We start from the raw sequence: 23,185 nt of genomic DNA, 5'->3' as shown, positions 1-23,185 counted from the left end.
AAGCGAACCGGTAGGGTACAGTACAGTGCGTTTATGTAAATGGTAGAAGTGAGCGTCCAGAAACTGTGTACATATAAACAGTGTTGTATGCGCTACCGAAAAAAAAGTAACTAAATACGTTACTCGTTGCGCTAAAGAAAAAGGAACGCGTTACCTCCCTGCGTTATCTATAAAAAAAGTTAACGCGTTACCGTTACCGTTACCAAAAAAAAGTAACGGACGTTACTTCTACCGTTACCCCATAGTCATAAATCTTAATCAGTGCGTCCTATAGCCTCAAGAACCTACTATAGCAACTTTATAAAACTCATATTTATATGTCACATTAAAGTTGTCGTCCAAACAAAAATTGTAACCGAAATGCTGAATAAACGAGAACAATTTGCACAAATCTGCCGTACTACTGTCGTACTACTGTCGCCTAAAGTTGCCTGTATAGTTACATGTGATGGTTTACAACTATGTGACACATGGGGAAGCCTTTTCGGAATGGGTCATTAAACACAAAGTGACCGATTTTAAACATCACTGAACAAACTTGCAGTAACTATGTAGTACTTCGTAGTAGTACTTCGCCGTACTACTGTCGCCTAAAGTTGCCTGTATAGTTACATGTGATGGTTTACAACTATGTGACACATGGGGAAGCCTTTTCGGAATGGGTCATTAAACACAAAGTGACCGATTTTAAACATCACTGAACAAACTTGCAGTAACTATGACGGCATGCTTATACTACCAAAATAAATGCGGAAATTTTGGCTGCAATAAAGGAATGCTTAAATCTGGGGAAAATTATTTGCGCACATAAACAAGTTCTTTGTTTCAAATTGACTTGTATAATTGCCGCAAATATTGCGACGGCGTACGTGAAAGTGTTGAAGGTCAGCCTCGCTTGCTCAGGAGTTCAGTAACCAGAAACGTAGGCGCAGTTGCAAATAGCAAGACGCAAAACTAATTTTGAATACGAAGTCTATAAAGAGTGCTAGAGTATTGCAGGGACAGTTTTCTAATGTAACTATAAACCGCTGAATATAAGCAACAGCTTTGTTTCAAATATTTAATCGGACAGCCTGACTCGCTTAAAGCGAATACGCGCGCACCTACGCTAAATAGGAGCTCGACAGACGCATTATGTGGTACTCCTGTATTCACTTTAAGGAAGAGCTGGTGAACGTGCGGAAACTTTTCCTTGATCCCGCTCATGGCGATGCCATGCGGCATCAAAGGTAGCGAGACAGTCCCTCATCTTCAGTTGCCGATTACGTTCCGAAGGCGTTTCCGAAGAAGTCATCCTCCTTTGAACTGAAGCTCACACCGAGTCTTAGTGTCCACAAGCCGAGCAGGTCTCGACAGCTCGCTTTTGACGGTTGCGAGGAACTTCAACTTCGATAGCAAGGTAGCCGATAGCAAGGTAGCCGAAACTATTCACTTATTAAACTTCGGCAATTTGCTCCCCATTGAAATTTCGCCCGCACAATAAAGGACCCCGTGCGGAGTCGCTTTGTCAACGCTTGGCGGGCCGACAGCAGACTGCCGCAGCGAAAAAATAACGTCTGGGCGAGGTCTCCGAAAGGCGCTCCTACAAGATGATTGAATTTTGTGTAAGACTGCGAGGATAATTGGAATTCAAAGTAACGAGTAACGTGACACCTCACGTTACCGAAAAATGTTAACGAAAGTACGTTACCCGTTACAGTTCCGAAATAGTAACGAGTACGTTACTAAGTTACTGAAAAAAGTAACGCGTTACCGGTAACGCCGTTACTTGTAACGCGTTACCGCCAACACTGCATATAAAGAACCGCAACGCTAGAACTTACACGCAGATAACTCTGGTAAGAAAGTGTCAGTAAAATATTCCGTGTATTAATTAGAATGCAAGCCGAGAAGAACCAGGTGCAGTGCGCCAATATTGCACCATGTAATATTTCCTTGTCCTAGGCCTACGCAGTTTCCTATATTTTTAGCACTAGCCTTAAGACATTAAAACACGGCAGTTGCGTAGTTATTTGTAGAGCAGATGGTGAATACTTCGCAGTTGAATGAACTCAAACCTGCACCAAGCGCACATTTCAAGCACATGAAAGGTATCTGTTGGTCAGGTTGCATTTGCATATGGATTCCATACTTCAGACGTTCATTCCACGATGAACTGAAATAACATTTATTTCAGTTACATATTTCAGAATATGTAAATTTATTGATGTGTACAACATGGATCGCTAATACACACAGCCGCTGCAGCGCTTTCTTCTTTGCTGTGATTGCAGTTATCTATTTTTTTAGTATTACAGTTAACCCTCATTTCAGGGTCTTTGCAGCAAAGTACAATGAGTAAGGCTTTAAAACACATACGTTTCACAATGGCCAACTTAAAAGCACCAATAGTGTGTGGAAAGTTATGTTTTTGTGTGTCTTCTGGCAATACCTTGTGAAAAAAAAGAAAATAAAAACGTAACAGTGTCGCCGCGATGGCGAAGCAATGAATGTGATAGCAAGAAATTGGATTGTCTCACGAAGACCGGCAAGCAGCTGGAAACTGGCAGCGCTCTGCTCAAGAACAAAGTATGCACGAAAAAAAAACACACAAAGGATGATGGCGAAGTAACAACACTCACAGCTGCACATTTGCAGCGCGCGGCTCAAACACGAAAAAGGACGCACTAAAAATCTCACAGATACACAGGACGAGGGCAAACTAACAACCGTCACAGTTGGTACTTCCACTAGCCCCTACTTTAGCTATTCTGTATCAGTCGTTTCGCAAATACGGCCGCAGCAGCAAGCAAAGTGACCTTCGTGTGGTGTTTAGGTGCAGTGCCAACTTTTAGGCGAAAGCACAAGACGTGCAAACCTCCCCTCAAGAGAAAAGCGCGTGAGCACAGGCGCCCATGCCCTGTATGTCAAAGTACAAGTCAAAGGAGCGCATCTCAATTCCGGCATGAGGACCTTTAGAGCGCTCCCTTTTCTCCATCTCACTCGTGGGTGCTAGTAAACACGCTGAAGCACCCTCGAGTTTTGCGTACAGCCAGCAGTAAATGGCGTATATAAAAATATCGCCGGTTAGTATTCTTGAGGACTTCTGCTGCGTGGCGAAGTTCTTTAACGCAGCGCGTTGCGGAGAAGGGATCGCAGTTTCGAGTCCTCGGTCGAGCGTTTGGGAAACTCATTCTGCTGAATCATTTTCTGAGTATATATATACACACACACACACACACACACACACACACACACACACACACACACACACACACACACACATATATATATATACACATATATATATATATATATATATATATATATATATATATATATATATATATATATATATATATATATATATATATATATATATATATATATATATATATATATATAAGGAACATGACATGACGGCGACGGCTGTCATGTTCCTTGTATGTTCCAACACGAGCATTGAAGTATCAGCTTACCACTCTAGGTTTCGGCCGGAATGAACTGCTGGTGCTCGTTGGCAGTAGACGCTGCAGCGTCCGTCTCTGAAATGTTGCTTCAGAAACTGAAAGGCAAGCGCCAGAGGTGTATAAACGACACACAGAAGAAGAGGTCCGTAGTAGTTTCATACTGCCTCAAAGTGGCTCACAATCTTAAGAATGTGGCCACTAGGTAACAAATCTCAGTTGTATCTTCTGCCCCCTGGAAACTGCCTATGCTGTGCAGGCGTGTTTGTAAAGAAAATAAAAAGCCGCAGTGTGAAACGAGACACCTTAAGTTTGTTGAGTGCAGCCTAGGGGTGGTTTACAAGATTCCACTATCTTGTGGAAAAGTGTATGTAGGTTAGTCAAGCCGCTGTGTGAACGAGCACCTTGAAGAATATGAGCGATCCCTGCCGACTGGCATAGGCTGCCATTTAACTCAAGACTGAAAAGAGCGCAATTGTCATGCTTTGTTTAGACTGACTACTATCTTAAAGAACAGTCGTGACACCACCACCTGAGAATTATCAGAAGCGTTTTACATTCAGTCACTGGCTTCTCAGTGCATCATTACTGGGCCTTCTATAACCTTGTTTACCACTGAATTTTGTTTTTTGGATTCGCTATCATCAGTGCGCTCAGGTGACCAAGCTGTGGTGGTTGTGTGCTTAGGGTGCACGACGCGTGTCTTACCGGTATCTGGTTGGTATAAAGAGTGGAGGGACCCAATAAACCATGTCAGTTGAGAGTATTGTTGTGTTCTGTCTTCTTTCTTGTGGTGTCGTTCTTTTTCTTGCCTAAAATAAGCACTAAGGCCAAAGGTTTAAATGGAAGGAAGGAATGAATAATTTCGGAGGCGTGAAATAGAGTCAGCTCGCGCTGGAGAGGATGGGTTTTTGTTCTGCAGTGTAAATTAGATAAGCTAATGACGACAGTTATGATGATGATTATGATAATGATGAAGACGACGACGCAAATAAACCGGCGTCCCCAAACTCATGAGTGTAATGCGACAGCAGTTGAGCAACCACGGTGGGTCGTTTATCTGAACGTTGGATTGCGTTTCTCACTATTGTTGCGACGGCGTGATTCCATCTGGTTCAATGCCGTCAATTTGCTCTGATGAGGTTAGTGTTGTAATTATTGACGTTTATTTTTTTTACTTGTAATATCGGCCCTATATATAGGGTTCTCATTAGGATGATGAAACAGACAGCACATTGCTCTAAATACATGTCTGAGGACTGTATTAACGTCGTTTCTTTGTTCAAAAAGCATGTCTGAGGACAGTGAATTCCAAGCATTACTTGCAGTGATCGATAGCAATGCCTAGGAAACATTTTAGCCTGATACATCATCTCTGAAACAGCTGAAAAGAATAGTGAAACGCAGCACCGAGAGCGAAGTATGGTTGTAAAAAAAATTTTTTTTTCTTAACGTGAGTGCATGCTTTTCCTTGTGTCTTCATGTATACACGTCTATATCAGTTTCAATTTTTCTGTGTAAGAGCTGAAAAAAATTGCGGGCAGTTTCCCCTTAAGACGCGCAAAAGCTTGGCACAGCGGACACGGGCCCGTCGCCGCTCGTACGCCCCGTCGACCGACGCGTCTAGCTTCGACATGCGCGGCTTCCTCCTCGGGAGTACGCAGCCAGGCTATGCGCTGTATAGCGGAGGTTGCGCGCGAGGTCTCCGACGGTGGGCGTGGCTTAGCTACTGCTCATGCGCGGCTTGGCCAATTGGTGTGGTATCTGGTCGCTAGACGACGCGAAGCTTGCCTTCTCTTTCTATCATTTTCTTCCCTCTCTACTTATTTCTCTCTCTTTTGTTGATGTTTTCTCTCTTTCTTGTTATTTCTGCATTTATTTCTCTTTATTTCTCTCCTTCTCATTCTTTCTGTGCTACGTTTTACTCTTTCTCCTCCTCCTTTCCCTTCTCCTCACCCTCACATCTCTTCTCCTCACAATCACTACCCTTTCCTGCCTCCATGCTACACCATACTGTACAAGGCTATGCCGTGCTCGACTAGCGTGTCTTGATTGCCGAGTGGTTAGGACGCTCGCCTTCGGATCGAGGGTACGCGGGTTCGAATCCTGCTTGTGAATAATTTTATTTTTCGGCAAGTATTTTTCACTTTCTTTATATCTTTCTTTCCGTCTCTCTGTTTCTCTCTTTCTTTCTTTATCTCTCTCTCTCTGTGTACCCGTTCTCAGGTAGCCGCACAGTGACACACACCCGTTATGATGATGATAGTTTTCTGCGATCGACTCACAAGGAACGATTCGCTAAACAGCCTCGCTGTTGCACAACTGACCATTTTTATTGTATGCCTCCATGAGTCTAGCGGTTCCAATCTACAGGAGAGTGTCACATCCGTATGACATAACATAACCGACGGTATACTTGGAGCTTCTGCATCGCAGAGCACAGCGTCGAATCCTATCGAAGTTTGATGTTAATCATTCGTGATGAGGGCTCCAAACTATCGTCTGTTTCATTGAGTAAATAAATAAATAAATAAAAGTTGCACACTGACGACTTGAGCAATATTCCCAATGCCCTCATGACGACGCAACGTTTTTCGCGAGCCTTCTTCGCTGTGGGAATGAACTTACGCCTCCGGGACGGTTCGACTCGCTCAGTGCACTACAACAGACTGTGTTAATTAGTATGGGCGCACATATTATCACTAGCGTTATTATTTTTTTCGTGTGCAAAATGCTCGGCACCATTGCGACACACGCTTCAATTCCCGCGGCACTCGTGCTCACGGCAGCAACCACGTAGAGACAACAGCAATATGCCCAGCCTCTTGCTTCATTTGCATAACATTCTGCAAACGTAGTTCGAAAATAAAATGTTTCAAAAATATCCACTATCAAAACGTAGGTTCGACCATGTTTCTACTCACACGAAGAAAAATACATTCCCATCGTGGACAGGCTAACGGCTCGCTGGGTCGAGTGATGAGATTCTACCTATACTCTGCTACGGCAGGCACATGCAAAAATTGGGCGACGCCTAAGCTTCGCCTTTAAGAGTTGAACGCGATAGCGATATTCTGTTCCCAGTGCGCAGTTCGAACACTACGAGTGTTTAACAGAATGCGCACACTAAGGTGTGTGCCTTATGTAATGGGTAGCATGCTTTAAACCAGGAGCAATTATGCGCGAGAAATTTTTCGAAGTTGCGATGCACCCACTACGTGGTCCTAAGGGAATACGCGCAGTAATGTGTATGCCTTTTGTAATGGGTGGCTGTCTTTAAACCACCAAGTCCTAAGGATATTGACGTGGTGTGACGCCCGATGGCAATGTACGCTTGTACCACGGAATATTACTGCGATATTACATCTCGTACTGTGACACCCGTACACAGGACGCGTATTTTTCGGAAGCATGAAAGTTACTTTCAGTGCAGCTCCAAGCAGAGGCGTGGCTGTGTGGTAAAACACCTACTTGCCACGCAGACGGCCTGGGTTCGATTCTCACTCGGACCCAACGTTTTTATTATTTATTTTATTTGCAACTTTTTCCATTTTTCGCTCACGGACAAGATGATGATTTTTCGCTCACAACCAACGGCGCCGACGCCGACGGCGGAATTTCTGCGATACGAGCTCTTTAACGCTATCGCGTTAATACGCGCGTCAAGGGGACAGGTAATATTTCGAAACAGCGTTTGCAGCAGACCCCCCGCTATTCCCATGTTTGTGCACTGCGGATATTAAATTTCTAAAATCAGGAGGCGGTGTATCTACTCTGAGTCCCCGCGGTGCAGGTTATCATTTATTGTTGTCTTTCTCGAATACTGACGAAGTTTACAGAAATTATCGGAACAGGCAATACCATGCCGTGCAACGATGCAAACCTGTAATAACCGAGCGAAACAGTAAAACGTAACTGCAACCAGTTGTTTTCGAAGGGAAGGTTATTACACTTCGCAAACGATATTGCATTCCGACCCATTGCAGGTCTCAGGAACATATTTCGGAAATTGCGTTAGTTCTCAACGTTTTCTTTTTTTCTTTACATACCTATTTCATTATATAGACGAGAGGTCTCAAACACGCGGCCCGCGGACCTTTCGCTAGCGGGCCGGCCCGCAGATGATTATCTTCGTCCCGCATTTTTCTTATTGTCTTGATAAGTATGTTCATGAGCTTCACAGGCCTGACTGCTTTCAATTATTTTTTCCGTAAGGCACCCCGTGCGGTCACCATGTGTTGAAGCATAACCGTGGAGCAAAAACTCTACATTTCAGAATCGGCATCTTTATTATAGTCATTCTGAAGACTAGCATCGATTTCTTTCGCGAACGCTGACGCCAAATCCCCTTCATAAATGAGCAATATATGAGACATGCGAAACGCCTTTCTAATGACAACGTTAGCTGACAATTGGTTCAAACCTCCAGCGCCGCCCACCCTTCCCCCTGCTCCAACCATCTTCACAGCCCCGGCCTTTGATGGAGACTAAGTTCACGACTGCCGCCCTCTAGGTCAGGTGAACTTGAGACCACTGATATTCGCAGACACGTACATCACGCTCGCGTGATGTACGCATTCCGCACAATGAAGACTCAAAGTATAGACGCGTGCTCTGTAAGGAGAGCTCATATCATAATGAAGTGAAATCTTATTGCAAACTTCACTGATCTTGGCCATGTGTTGTATACTACTACTGCTACTACTACTACTACTACTAATAATAATAATAATAATAATAATAATATTATTATTATTATTATTATTATTATTATTATTATTATTATTATTATTATTATTATTATTATTATTATTATTATTAATTATCTGGGTTTTACATGCCAAAACCATGATATAATTATGAGGTAGGCCTTTTGAAGGCCGCAAATTTCGACGATCTGGTGCTGCTTAACGCACACTGGCACCACACAGTGCATGGGCATCTGGCATTTCGCCTCCATCGAAATGCAACTGCCGCGATCGGAACTCAACTCGCGATTTTTGCTTCAGCTGCCGAGGCGGCTAATGTAAGCACTCCGCTGAGAACAACATTATGTTGCTTCAGTCTAATTATTGATCGAAAAGGAAAGATAACGACGTCTTGAGACAGCTCTTGTTAATCCTCGTTCGTATATCATGCCGGTTTCACGAAGCAGCGCTGCCTACTCTGAATTAACAAAACCAGATAGTCCAAACTCTGTCGTCAACAATGAATGTCTTTTCTGCAAGAATCCTAAAAATCGTCCATGCGTCCAAGTTGATAACGCGTTTTTGTTCCGAGTCCACGTAAGAGTCTCGATATTTTAAATGCTTTTATTTGTCTTCGCTCTTCGATTTGAATTTCAGTCCATGGCGCCTGTCTCTATTTTACTGCACATAACAACGTAGCTCAGTACTCTTGAAAGCCATAACCAGGAATGAACAGCGTACACCTGCTCGGAAGACACGTGAGAAATACGCAACAGGAAAACGGAAACGGCCGAAGAAAAAAAAAATGAAGACAACGACACGGTCGACTCTTGGGTCATGACTGTTTGCCATTACGAATAGCTGACGCACATCCACCCACCTATCAACCCTGCAGGCCCATACATGCAGACGCATGCTACCTCACGCATGCGAGTTTTTTTGCTGGCGTAATTGAATGGGTTACGGGCACATGTAAAAATATCGGCTCCTGCCATAAGGCTACATCTGTTTCCATTCGAGAGCACCAGGAAAATCTAAACGGCAAGCATTTGATACTCCCTTCGGTACATTCCATGCATTGGCTGTTCCAAGTGTTTCTTCTTACGGACCCATCACTACACATAGGACACACTCCATAAAACGAGCGAAAGCTTTCGGTATAGGGTTTTTAGGTGTACCTGGTGCTTTTACAGAGCCGTAAACACTGCCTCTTTCTATATATAAGCCTTGTAGCAACGGACAATTTTTCTGAATTAACCGGATGGAAGGACAAAGCTTCAATAGGGTAAGCTGGTGAAAGATATTCCACTTAACCTGATAAACAGCGTGTACAAGAAAAGTTGACTAATGTAGCATTATTCAGAAACATATTATAGCGACAGGATTGAAAACGGTGATTGAAATTTATGCAGATATCACAATTTTATACTAGCACAGAAAGTGGCAGGAAACTGTGTGTCCATCTATACCGTACGGTGAAACGCGTAGCCCAGCGAGCAGAACGCCAGCTGCGCCAACCATCGGACACTTGCTGTTGGAACGTTTCGGAGTCTTAGGCTTAAGTAGTATTACGACGAAAGCAACGCCGAACGCAGGATCCGCAGCAGTAAGTTGAACGAACTTTTCATCGGCGAACTCAGACACTGTCCGGCTTGCGCTGCATATTCTTGCTGATGATCCTGGCGTACAATGTGCAGTCATGTGAACTGCTCGTACCAGGCTCTGCTGGTACCTCTGGATTCATCGGCTCCACTACCATAAATAGGCGTATAACCCTTTCAGTCACGAATTATGATGTATTGTCTGCAAATGCATCAAATTTGCATGGCATGATTTCAAGGCACTCAGTATTACATTCCAAGAAATAAAATGAAGGAATGTGTTGTTTTGTGTGAGTTTCAGCAATTAATGTTAATTAGCGTGTATTAAATATCTATTTATTCTGCAATCAGTCAGCTTCAATTCTTGCATAAAAGGAATCAACCATTAGGACCAAAATGCATGCACAGTTTGTTTTTTGGTTGTATGCTTTTTGAGCGAAGAACAAAAATACTCTTGACGTCGGTCCTGGAACGTCGCACGTCGAACGATCGTCGATCATGGTTGTGTCTCTAGCAAAGTGATCATCTGCAGCAATAAGCAGCATAATGAAGCTAAATAACCGCCACGTGTCCACACAGGAAGCCTACGCAAATGTGCACACTAAGTTTCAGGCCATTTGAAGAAACACGCGGTGCGTTCTGCGACTCCGAAGTTGATGTGTACAATTGTACACACCGTGACTGAGAGGGATAAGCTGCCCATGTTATAATGAAGTGAGCCCTCTCATCATAACTAAGACATGTTCTAAAGTACAAAGATATACACTGTTTAGTTACGTTTAGCATAATGAAGAGGAGACAAGGGAATAGACAAGAGGGGATAGTTTTACTTACAGCGAGGAAGCTAGCAGCAGTGCCGCTTTCTATTGCGTGGCACTAGCATTACCCGACTTTCCTCTATTCCACTGTATGATTACGACACCCCACCCATGCGCGCGCACACACACACACACACACACACACACACACACACACACACACACACACACACACACACACACACACACACACACACACACACACACACACACACACACACACACACACACACACACACACACGCACGCACGCACGCACGCGTACGTACTATCGGCGTCAAATGAAACCCGAACACCGGCAAAACTTTCGCAATGGTATAGTGCGCGCCGTCCAGTTATCACCATGGGCAGGCGCACATATGCGCAGCGTGGCCAAATCGGATGCGCGCGTCTGTCATTGGTGACGAGAGGACGGTGCGCACTACACCATGCGAAGGCTTGCCGATGTTCGGGTTTCACTTGACGCCGATTGTACGTACGTACGTACGTACGTATGTACATACATACATACATACATACATACATACATACATACATACATACATACATACATACATACACCGCACACAATACCGCGCACGGGCAAAAGCAAAAAGTGTGACAAAAGACAGAACTCAGGTGCGACAGTATCCGCCGAGACGACGCTCAGGTCGCATTCCTCGCACACGAGACATAAAAATAAGCTGTTGGCCGAGCAAGCGACATTCTTGTGCACCTTTACGCTTCCGTCAGTCTCGACAATTTCTTTTTATATTTGCTGAGGTCCGTGGAAATATGGAGCTGGCAATGCGTTCTTATATACAGTAATGCACTCTTCTAGGCTCGCAGCGTGCGCACTTAGACACACGCGTTCTTCCGTTGTATAGGTGCAGCTCTCCTGTGCATTATCGAAAAACCCTGCTGGAAGGCTCTCAGCATAGGTCCCACGACACGGGGTCGTTTAGCTCTGGGCCATTTGTAAGCAGGTAAACTCCAGACCTGTCGCAATGCCCATGGGCATTTGTTTTTATACTCGGCTGCCGTTCGGGCTTTGCTTGAATATATATACGCGTGTGCCAAGGACATCGTGCATATGGAAACGCATGACCTGGGATGATCTTAAGAGATGACCCCGCACCCATTCACACGCACTTTCTCCTCTCGCCTACTCGGTAGCTCAGAGCGTTGCACGAACGCTGTTCTGGGAGTGCTGGAGTGAAGTTTGCCGCTCATCCTTACGTCAGAAGTAAGCAGTGTACCTGTATTGATGTGTAGACAGGTACTCTCAATTCACACATGACTGGCAGCGCCCCTGCGTGCTGAATACGCGAAATACCGCTATACTTTGATCAAAACGTGTGCTTTGGACTAGTTGGTTTATGCCTTATCAAAATGGTTACGACGCAACCAAAGGCAAGAGGAATTCTGGACTGGTAAAGGCGTCACTTGCAATTATTTGAAGCAGACCTCTGCCTCTGACTTTCAAACACCGTTATCCCTTTGCCCAGTGTAGAGTATCATTCCAGTTTTTCTAGACTGGTCACAAGCGCAGGTCACAAGCGCAGGATGATCAAACAAAGAATGACCAGGTGCTTACCCAATCATAGCCTTAAAAGATTGCATTTCCACACTACGCAGGGCCACTGAAGTATCACTGGCACAGGCATCGCGATTCACGTTTGGAATATAGAGGACTGAACGCAGATAAAGGAGTAGTGCGTATTAATGTGCATACGTCCAATATTGACATTTGTGTATTAACATGACATAAACAGACATAATTATGAGTTCTATCTACAGATGCGAAAAGATGAGGTCTCATGAATTGTAACAGTAGTGAGCCATGTCTGCGCACACCGAAGTCCTATTCATTTTTAGCAGTACAATTTACATCTCACAATCGTTGCTTTTTGCTATTTTGATTGTGTCGTTCTGCATTTGGCACGGAAACCCCGCGCGACATCTCAACCTGAGTCAGCAGCTTTTTTTTTTTTTTGGCGCAACAACCCTGAAGAGCAAACCTTTATACTCTTTTAACTGAAAAGGAATTCTTTGATATTTATCTTGGGTTATATTCGAAGCTTTATGAACAAAATCACATGCATTTGTACACTCGCAGTACAGAGAGATGGCTATGTCCTTGCATACAGCCATGTGAAATTTCCTTGAGTATTATTATGCATAGAACTACAGACGCTCTCTAATTTCACAACATATTCAGATCAAACAGAATGCCAAAACGGGACGCTATTGTATGCCCTGGAACGTGGAGTGCTTATTGTCGCCAGTTTTCTTATTAACAAGAACAAAAGAACAATCATTTTAGTTCACGATAACAAAAGCACAGCCGAGAGCCTATCCCCTTACAAGGCACTCATTAAATTCCATTGCTGTTATCAGTCGACTATATTTTACAGCCTACCACATATTATCTATTGGTCACTTAGATATTACCGCCGGTTGGTTTTTCACCAGAGGTCGGTTATTTTAATCGGCATATTGAGTTATATTCCAGGGTCAGCATGGTATAAATGAAAGTTCTGTGAACCATTTACCAATCTAATTTCTTTGGACAAATCGACCGCGTAGTTTCTTCAGTAAACAGCGCGCATCCACTTTTTATTTTGCGCAGGATGATCGCAATTCAAATAAAAACTGAGTGCATTTCGCCATATAAAGTAACACTGCTAGAAAAAAAAACAAGGCAGACACATGCACAAGAACAGCTAGGGTCACAAGTAATCTCAAAATACCATGGCCGGTCGCTTCGGCGTCATCATATCATGACTTGTTTGCAATCTCAAAATAGAGTTTCCAATTTTTTAGTCCTTCGGCATCATACCTACAAAAAAATGACCACCATCTTCCCAAAGGGAACCCTGGTGGGATGCGAAGCAGCAGCGTTGCGCGCGGGTGGCGTCACGGGTTGAACGGCGCTAACGCGGTGGAGAGGGTGAAAACGAGAGAGAGGTGACACGTACAGACATGTTTCAACGCGTACGTTAGGCGCGCGTCAGGTTTATTACGCGTGAACCGACGAGTCGGCGGTGTAGCGAGCAGCGGTCGCGGTAGCGGAGCGAGCGGCGGTAGCGGCAGGTGTTGCGGGCGAATGGACGAGGCGGCAGCTGCGGGCGCTGCGGCGAGCGCACGGCAGGCGAGGGAGAGAGTGACGTCAACGCGCACTGCGAGGGGAGCGTGACGTCAACGCGCAGCTGCGGCGTGACCTACTTGGCACCGCTCCAACACCTGCGGCGAGGGAAGCGCGTTGCGGCGCGTTCGTACGGGAGCACGGAGGGACAGCGTTACACAGGCTAGTCAAAGAGCTGCTTCGCATCTAATATAGTTCTCTTTGGGTGGCTTATCCAGCTATATGACCTCAGTCTTTCGGACCGCTGCGGATTAAAGCTATTCGAGTTTGAAAGCTACCTCCAAAGTCTGCCCCAACCCGCTGTTTCGTTAGTGTCGCATCAGTGTGCGGCGTCCACGCGCCATTCTTCGAGGAAAGCGGATTAGGAAGCCCTTCTCAAAAACACGTAGTTGCGGCTTCCCGGGCGATTTCACGCGTTGTTTCCAAGATGGTGTGTTTTCACTCCGCGCTCAAGTTGCAACAAAGTCATAGTGATTTTTCTGCGCAGCATGTGGTAGCTCTTGTTAGTTTTGTTGCAGCTTTTGCTGATGCACACGAATGCAAGGAGTAATAGTGCTATTATACGTGCCAAATAACCTTGATGAAGCGAAAATTTAAAGAAATATTCTCTCAATACGCCTAATTATTGGAAAGTGCCATAACCGCTTGCGTGAACTTGAGGTTTCAAAAGCGTTCACATAGAGAACTTCCAAATGGGAAGCCCTGGTGGAAATTAGGAATCAGGAATGGCGAGAGGCCGTTCGACGAAAGGATTCGACAGTCAATACAAGCGCCCCGCAGTCGGACTTTATTAGGTCTTGCTGACTTTGATGATATTTCGGACACTCTTGCGACGCCGCAACTGATTTCTGCGGTTTATCTTAACCACTGAAAGAGCTAGCAGTTAAGGACACGCTACCCATATTGTGCGGCCATGTTCCTTTTATTCTCGTCAATTTCTTGGCTAATCGCCCTACAGAAGCACACGTTGTTGGGCTAGTCGGTTCATGTTCTTCCAGAAGCCACGGAAGTGGCTATTTCAGAAGCCACGGAAGTGGCATGCGTTTGCATATATATATACTACTGCAGTAAATTTGGAATAAACAGTCGAAAGTTTGCGCTCCCTTTAACCCTCCCCTTGTGTTTTCGTTGCGCGAAATAGCCACTTCCGTGGCTTCTGAAAGGAATAATCGCCCTACTACGGTGGTCTAGTGGTTATGGCGCTCGAATGGTAACCCGAAGGTCGCGGGATCGAATCCCGGCCGCGGCGGCTCCATTTTCGATGGAGGCGAAAATGTTTGAGGCCCGTGCACTTATATTTTGGTGCGCGTTAAAGAACCCCAGGTGGTCGAAATTTCCGGAGCCCTCCACTACGGTATCTCTCATAATCATATCGTAGTTTTGGGACGTTAAACCCCAGATATTATTATAATTTCTTGGCTAATCGCATGATCGTGTACCAACAATACCGATGTAAAGGCAGAAATGTCTCAAATTCAGTTCTCACCTCCTTTCTGTTTTGTTTTTGATAGGTGGATTTACAGCCCCTCACCCTCTTCAGCATTAAAGCTGGCCATCTTCGACACAGCGTCTTGTTGGGCCCTTTCCACCCAATTTTTGCAGCAGGATATTATAGTGATGCTCGTGATGTCGACGATAATGTTGACGAAAAGTTCTGATCGAAATCAGCTTGTCACCCACGGATGCCTTCCTCAACTACAGCTTTCGCATTCACTCACAATCATAGGCGTTCGAACCGAGGGAGAGAAAGGGGGTGGAGGCATCTCCCACAATAGTCTGAAAAGGGCGCCAAGTGAGCCACATACCTTAACGTACTCGGGCTAATTCCGTCATGCTTTAATGTGCAGGATCATGGCCGCGTATATTCTGGCAATAATGGCGGTCAAAAAACCCTGATGTCGCAATCCGAGAACTGTTTATTTCCCACTTTCAGCCCCCATAAAGCTTGAGAACAAAGGCAGTCCGCCTGTGAGGAGTGTGTTATTGCTTCATTTTCATTTTTACAGCTATTCAGAAGCTCGTTTTTCTTCGAACTCTACCAAACGAATGGGCGGGGGAAGGGGGCTCGTTGAATTGAAACTTCGCTCCCCCTAGTGGAGAGCCCTGCGCATACCTACACCCAACATCATCAGCAGTCGCTATCGTTGGCTTGCTCTTAACTAATGACAGTTTTTGTTGATTTACTGATATCTAATTTGCACTAATGTTCACAGTAGGCTATAGCGGTCGCTAACGTTGCTCATCCTTAGCAACGCGATATTATCTTTATTGAGTAGCAACTCAACGATACAGCTGTCTGCCAAATTTCGTGTTTTTTTTTATTTAGCTTGCAAACGACACTATGTCGAACAGTTGCCTTCAGCTCAGATTATCAAAGAAGAAATGTACTTATGCACCATATTATGACCACGGCGAACGAGGGTGTTTTAGTGTTCAGCGTCGACACGTGTGCCCGTATCTCCTTCGGTAGGAACACGTTTCCGCGTGTAGCATAATGGCCCCGTAAACATCACGTGCATTAAAGGATTTCAGTCCAGTATATATTATATGCGTACCTTGTCCAAACATCGGCGATGATCGATGTAGTGCGGCTGTGGTGCACACGCGAAATAGCCATTTACGTCGCTTATGAAGAGACGGTTCATCGTTCAGTCTAGCAGTTATTGCTAACTAATCGATGCTGCTGAAATTCCTCGTTTCCACCCCACAGCGACTGTAGCATTCAATTCATAAAAAAGGAAAATCAAGCATAAGAATCTGGACCACGACATTGTTATAATGAAGGAAAATTTTCGACGACAGCAAGGAAGATTGCAATGATTTTTAAATTCTTTAGCAAGACGAGCAGTTGCAAGTGCAAGTCAGTTAAGATAAGGGATGCGCAACGTTGAGTGTCTGTAATCATTGTTGTTTCGCATTAAAGAACAAAAACACAAAAACAAAAAGAACAACCTCAGTACTTTGTGACAGATCCTTTATCCAATGCGAAAGAAAGTGCACCTTTTTTGTTTGTCCATCCTACACCTTATTGCGACTCTTTTTTTCTATCTAGTGAAGTGTTCGGGCGTGCGAATGTAAGTACCACACAGCACACATGTCGCCTATGAATAACTCCGCCCACTATCGATTCACCCTTTCTGAACGTTTGTTTTTTGGAGACCCTAATTAACGAGAATACACACGCTTACGTATAAAAAAAGTCTGATTCCAATATGCCATGTCAGTGCAAGAGAAAAACATCAACAAGAATATAACAACGGCTGTTTTTCTTTGAAGGCTGGTGTTCGTGTCTAGTTACCCGTAACACTGTGTCCTTGGACGTAAGCGCACTTATTGACTCTTTGCAGCGTACATGTGCTCGTTTTTTTAAGGCGAGCAAGGTCGTCGCTAGGAAGTCAAGAAGGATCAAGCCGTAAACAGAGCGAGACGACTACAAAAGAAAACATTAAGCCTGCCTGCGCACGCACGTAAGTACTTTTCCGTATATGGTTCTGCAGTACCGGTAGCAGCACGCAACTAGTGGGAAAGCAATGGCTGTGGCTGTAATATGCGTCATGACTAGCGTTTCGAACTCGTGTAATGCTAACGACTTCGTTGCAAATTCTTTTGTTTGTGTCTCGCTAGTCACACAGTATGCGTGAATATTCGACGTTGCTACAAAGACACAGTGGGCCATGCCGAAGAAAGAATTGACGACGTCAGGGAAACGAAAGAGCAAAATGGTGCGTACGAACGAACATGTTTTCTGTCCGAACGACGGCAATGCTTGTTTTTTTATTTATTTCTTTACCGGACAATACGCTGGATAGCACCTTGTGACGAAAGCTTGAACGTGGCGTGAAATCACACATCTGAAGAATTCATGAACACGGTGTGTCGATGGAACCAACGTTTCGACAAGCAGAGTTGTTTTCTTCAAGGCTGCAACAGGTGACGTCACACGTTAGTAACTCCACAAATTACACCAGTTTATATGCATACGCCTGGATAACGACAAACTGAAGAAAAGAAGCGAAATAAAATACGTATCCAGAAAAACGCGATTACTAATGATCACCTGTATATTTCCACTTATAATGCAGCTATAAAAAAAAAAGCCACAGAGATGCCAACTTTATCATGCATGTTGTCACTAATTTTTTCATTCCACTTATGTTTCATGTTTAAAAAAAGTGTTGCAGAAATTCGGTAGTTAAAGGAGTGAACGATTCAAATAAATAAATAATGCAAGGAGAGAAATAGACCCAACACCTGTTCAGTAGGCCGAGCTGTTCTATTCTCCCTCATTGTGTTCCTCTTCCTCATGCTGGCCCTGCACGATGGCCCATTGCCCCTCCTTGACCTTACAATAAAAAAAAACTGATACGATTAGTATCGCTTTTTCTCTTATCGTTACAGGTGGCGCACGTTTATACGATTTACTTTACGTTATCTAGTGTGCATGCGTAACGTATATATAGCGCCTCAGAAACCTGTCGAAGCAGCAACGACTTGTGTAGGTCCTTGTCACCGCTCCTGTGACAGCCGGTTTTCTATTGCTGTCTGTTGCTGACTCGAGCAAGCTGCGGTTTATGCTCGAGTGAACAACCGGACAGCTCGAGTGAGCTGTCCGGTTGGTGACTCGAGCATCATGGGTCTCTACGCAACCGGCACGATTTCGCAAACCAATGTCGAAGAAAACCATGACCACGGTACGCAACCGAAAGTTCGCTGTACTTGTCTCAAGGTCAGCTTGAAAGGAAACCTTATTTGCGCCTCGAAGAGCCAGGATATATATTTCCGCGGAACGTGCTTCGAAAAAAAGCGGCAAATGCTGTAGTGTAAATTTGGACAAGCCTGCGGACACGTGCGTACAGGGCTTCGTAGAGAAAGGCTGTTGAAATGTGCCATCTTGAGATCAGCTCTTTCTTGTTCCTGTAGGTTATTTGGGCGTGACAAGGAATGCCCACACCATTGGATTGGAGCACTGTCTTTGTCCTCATGACATTTGCACGTTACTTGGCGTTGTCATGCCACTCAATGTCGATGACAGGCACAACCAAATGAATGGGACACTTACTCCAGGGAAAGCACAGATGACGTCAATTGTGGCCTTTAACTGTAATGTACGTAATAGAGCTTGGGCCCTCGTGCTCGGACAGCGTGCGGAACACAATAAGGGAGAATAGAACAGTCCGCATACTGAACGGGTGTTGGGTGTATTTCTCTCAATACATTATTTATTTATTTATTTATTTATTTATTTATTTATTTATTTATTTATTTATTTATTTATTTATTTATCTTATTATTGGGAGCGTTCACTGCTTTATATGCAATGTTCTGCAACACCATATTCTTCAAACAATAAACTTAAATGCGATGGAAAAACGAGTAAGTGAGAAAATGCATGATAAAGTTAGCATCTCTGTGTCTTTTTTTATAGCTGCATTCCAAGTGGAAATGCACAGGTGATCGTTAGGAATCACCTATTTTTGTATACTGATTTCATTTTGCTTCTTTTGTTCAGTTTGTCGTTATCGAGGCGAATGCCTTAACTGGTGCAATTTGTGTAGTTGCTAACGTGTGACGGTCGCCAGTTGCAGCCTCGAAGAAATCAACTCTGCTTGTCGAAACGTTGACTTCAACGACACACCGCGTTCATAAATTTTTCACCTCTATGATTTCACGCCACGATCACAGCTTCCGTCACAACGTGCTATCCAGCGTATTGTCCGGTAAACAAGTGAATAACAAAAAAGCTAATGTTTAAACGATGGCGTTCCAGGCACTGCGATCAGACTCAACTCCGTCATAAAGAAGCAAGGTAAAATATACTTTTATTTGAGCTGCGTTTGGAAGCGCTCTGCTTTCAGTTCTGAGCGACCCCGCCACTCGCGCTCTTCCTCTTCCTCGGTTCCTTGACTCAGTCCGGAACGTGCAAATAATCAACACTGGCATTACCGTCGTTCGGACAGAGAACATATTTCTTTGTACACCCCATTTTGCTCTGTCGTTTCCCCGACGCCGTTCATATTTGCTTCGGCACCGCCCACTGTGTCTTTGTAGCAACGTCGAATAATCACGCATACTGTGTGACTAGCGATCGAGACACACATAAAAAACGTTGCAAGGAAGTTCTAAACACGAGCTCAAAACGCTAGGCCATGACGTCTATAACTGCCACACCCATTGCTTTCCCACTAGTTGCGTGCTGCTACCGGTACTGCAGAACCATATACGGAAGAGTACTTACGTACATGCGCAGCCAGGCTTTATGTTTCCTTTTGTAGTTGTCTCGCTCTGTTTACGGCGAGATCGTTCTTGACTTCCTAGCGACGACCTTGCTCGCCCTAACAAAACGAGCACATGTACGCTGCAGAGTCAGTAAGTGCGCTTACGTCCAAGGACACAGTGTTACGGGTAGCACAACACGAACATCAGCCTTCGACGAATAACAGCCGTTGTTACATTCTTGTTGGTGTTTTTCTCTTGCACTGACATGGCGTATTGGAATCAGACTTTTTTTATACGCAAGCGTGTGTATTCTCGTTAATTAGGGTCTCCAAAAAACAAACGTTCAGAAAGGGTGAATCGACCAGTGGGCGGAGTTATTCATAGGCGACGTGTGCTGTGTGGTACTTACATTCGCACACCCCAACACTTCACTAGATAGAAAAAAAAAGAGTCGCAATAAGGTGTAGGATGGACAAAGAAAAAAGGTGCACTTTCCTTCGCACTGGATAAAGGATCTGTCACAAAGTACTGAGGTTGTTCTTTCTGTTTTTGTGTGTTTGTTCTTTCATGCGAAACAACAATGATTACAGACACTCAACGTTGCGCATCCCTTATGTTAAGTGACTTGCACTTGCAACTGCTCGTCTTGCTAAAGAATTTAAAAATCATTGCAATCTTCTTGCTGTCGTCGAAAATTTTCCTTAATGTTAACAATATATGGGTCCCGATTTATAGCTCTTATACTTGATTTTCCATTTTTTTATCATTTGTGCGGTACAATCGCTATGGGAGGAAAACGAGCAATTTCAGCAGCATCGATTAGTTAGCAATCACTTCATGTCTGAACGAAGAAACATCGCTTTATAAACGACGTAAATGACTATTTCGCGTGCGCTCCACAGGCGTACTACATCGATCATCGCCGATGTTTGGACAAGGCACGCATATCGTGTATACTGGGCCGAAAGTACCTTAATGCACGTAATGTTTACGGGGCTATTATGGTACATGCGGAAACGTGTTCCTACTGAAGGAGAAACGGACACACGTGTGGACGCTGAACACTAAAATAGACTCGTTCACCTTGGTCATATTAGGCCGCATAAATACATTTCTCCTTCGATAATCTGAGCTCCGGGCAACAGTTTTTATTTTCTCTTTCTCTTCTCTTACTTTTTCTCTTTGTTTTTTTTAGTCTTTTCTGTATCTGTTTATTTCTATTCCTTTATTTCTCTCTTGCTTTCTCTTGCTATCTATTTCATCTCTATTTCTTTCTCTCTTCCTCTTTATTTCTTCATTTCTTTCTCATTCTCCATATGCTATGCTTTACTCTTCCTCTCCTTCTTTCTCTGTTCTTCGCTATCACATTCTTGATCCTCACCATCCCTTCATTTTTCTACCCCCTTGCTATACGATACTATACAAGGCTATGCGACGTTCACTCAGGTTTGCCTGGATAGCTGAGTGGTTAAGACGCTGATCTTCGGATCATGGGTGCGCGGTTTGGAGTCCTGCCGCCGCATGAGTAACTTTTTGCGCCATGATTTTATGTTTCTTTATATGTTTCGTTCATTATGTCTCTCTGTTTCTTCTCTTTCTTTCTGCGCCCTCCTCCTCACCCGTACATCTCTCCATCGCTTTGTCCTTGCTATACGCCGGACAAAGCGTACGTGCTGTGGAAGCGAATCAGAAGAGGACGAAGAGAGCGCGTGCCGGTTCATGACAACAATTTTGGGTCACGGCACATTACGCCTAGCTCGAGCAGCTTCCCTGTTAAAAGTCTTTGTTTACTGAGCTCATGGCACAGAGACGGCTTTAAATAGGGCTAATAAAAGCAAACACAGGTATAAGAGTGACGTTATAACCACGAAAGCATCTGTTTGGTAACCCGAAGGGAATTAGAAAGGTGACCGAAAAGCAGAGAAAGGAAATGAGCGATGAAGTGCATCTATATTGCCGTGGGCAGCACACAGTGGGAGGTGCCCACTCAGATCAGCTGTCCTCAGGAAGAGCGAATGTATCGTCGCGATCCTGAGGGCCTGTGAGCAACAGGGATGGTGTCGGACAGCACCTGCGTGGTCAACCGCTCGTCGATCGTCTAGTTTTGGGGAGCGGTTGTAGAGCGGTGATATCATAGCGTTCGCCTAGAAATGGTGGAAACTTGGGCAGGCTGGCAGCGCATAATGAACTTTAAAACAACGCGACAGACAAGGACTCGCGAAGAATACACATGCGGCTGTGTGTGTATTCTTCGCCAGTGCTTGTCTGCTGCTCTGTTCTTACATTGATTTTGCCTAGGCGCAGTCATAGCAGGGAACAATATTGATCACGTTCTGTGCTGTTGCACTCGTTGTCATACCCAACGATACCTGTTACGTATGTTAGTAAACCGACTGGACCCGAGACCACCTCTGCGGACAAGATCCCGGGAGCGCGGATATGCGTGTCGAAGATTATTGGTGGGGCACGTAAAGTCGACAGGATTGCGACCTCATTAATACTTGATGTGCTCACCTAGGTGTGCATGCGACTAGTGCCGTCCCTTTCTCTTCCTAATATGTCTGTTTCTTGTATTTCTTTTTCTGTTTTCCCAGTGCGGGGCAGCGATTAATCCGGACAGTTATCCGGTTAACCTCCCTGCCTTTCCTTTCTTCTCTATATTTCTATTGCTCGCGCTCCTTAATGCAGTGAAGCTCATGCAAGAAATAAGTTCTCTAATAAAAAAGAAGAAAAAAATTCACCGACGATTACGATACTGCCTAATGCAAACTCTGAGCGCAGCTTCGTGTTGGGGCAAGGCCAACTGCGTTTTAAGTTTTGGCTTTCCGCAAGGTATCGACTACGCCATAAGTCATAATTTTTGTGATGTAGAACAGCACCCACTAAGGCATTATTCCTCTTTCTGCGGATAAGCGAGGTAACTGCAACACATCTGTAAGGTGTTATGCGCACTTTGTTGATGCTACATGTGCCTTAATACGATGATGAATTATGGCTGAGCACTTTGCAATGGGTGGCGAGCATTAAACCGCACACTGGCTGTGCAATTATCATTGCGCAATGACTGGTTGTTATTTTACTCTTCTCTTCTGCCACGCTATATATTACACAGGTTAACGCATTTCCTTGCCCGACATGACGCCTGTATAGGGTCTTTTTGCAAATGAGTTTCAAGCACCAGCGCGGCTCTGTGATATAATACTCGACTGCCACGCAGAGCGCCCGAGTTCAAATCCCCATTGAATCCTGGGTATTTTCTTCTTATTTTAGCCCCACCACGGTAGACTAG

Source organism: Rhipicephalus sanguineus, chromosome 11, assembly GCF_013339695.2.
Source record: "Rhipicephalus sanguineus isolate Rsan-2018 chromosome 11, BIME_Rsan_1.4, whole genome shotgun sequence".
NCBI classification, from domain to species: domain Eukaryota; kingdom Metazoa; phylum Arthropoda; class Arachnida; order Ixodida; family Ixodidae; genus Rhipicephalus; species Rhipicephalus sanguineus.
Note: the sequence above shows the minus strand (reverse complement) of the source record.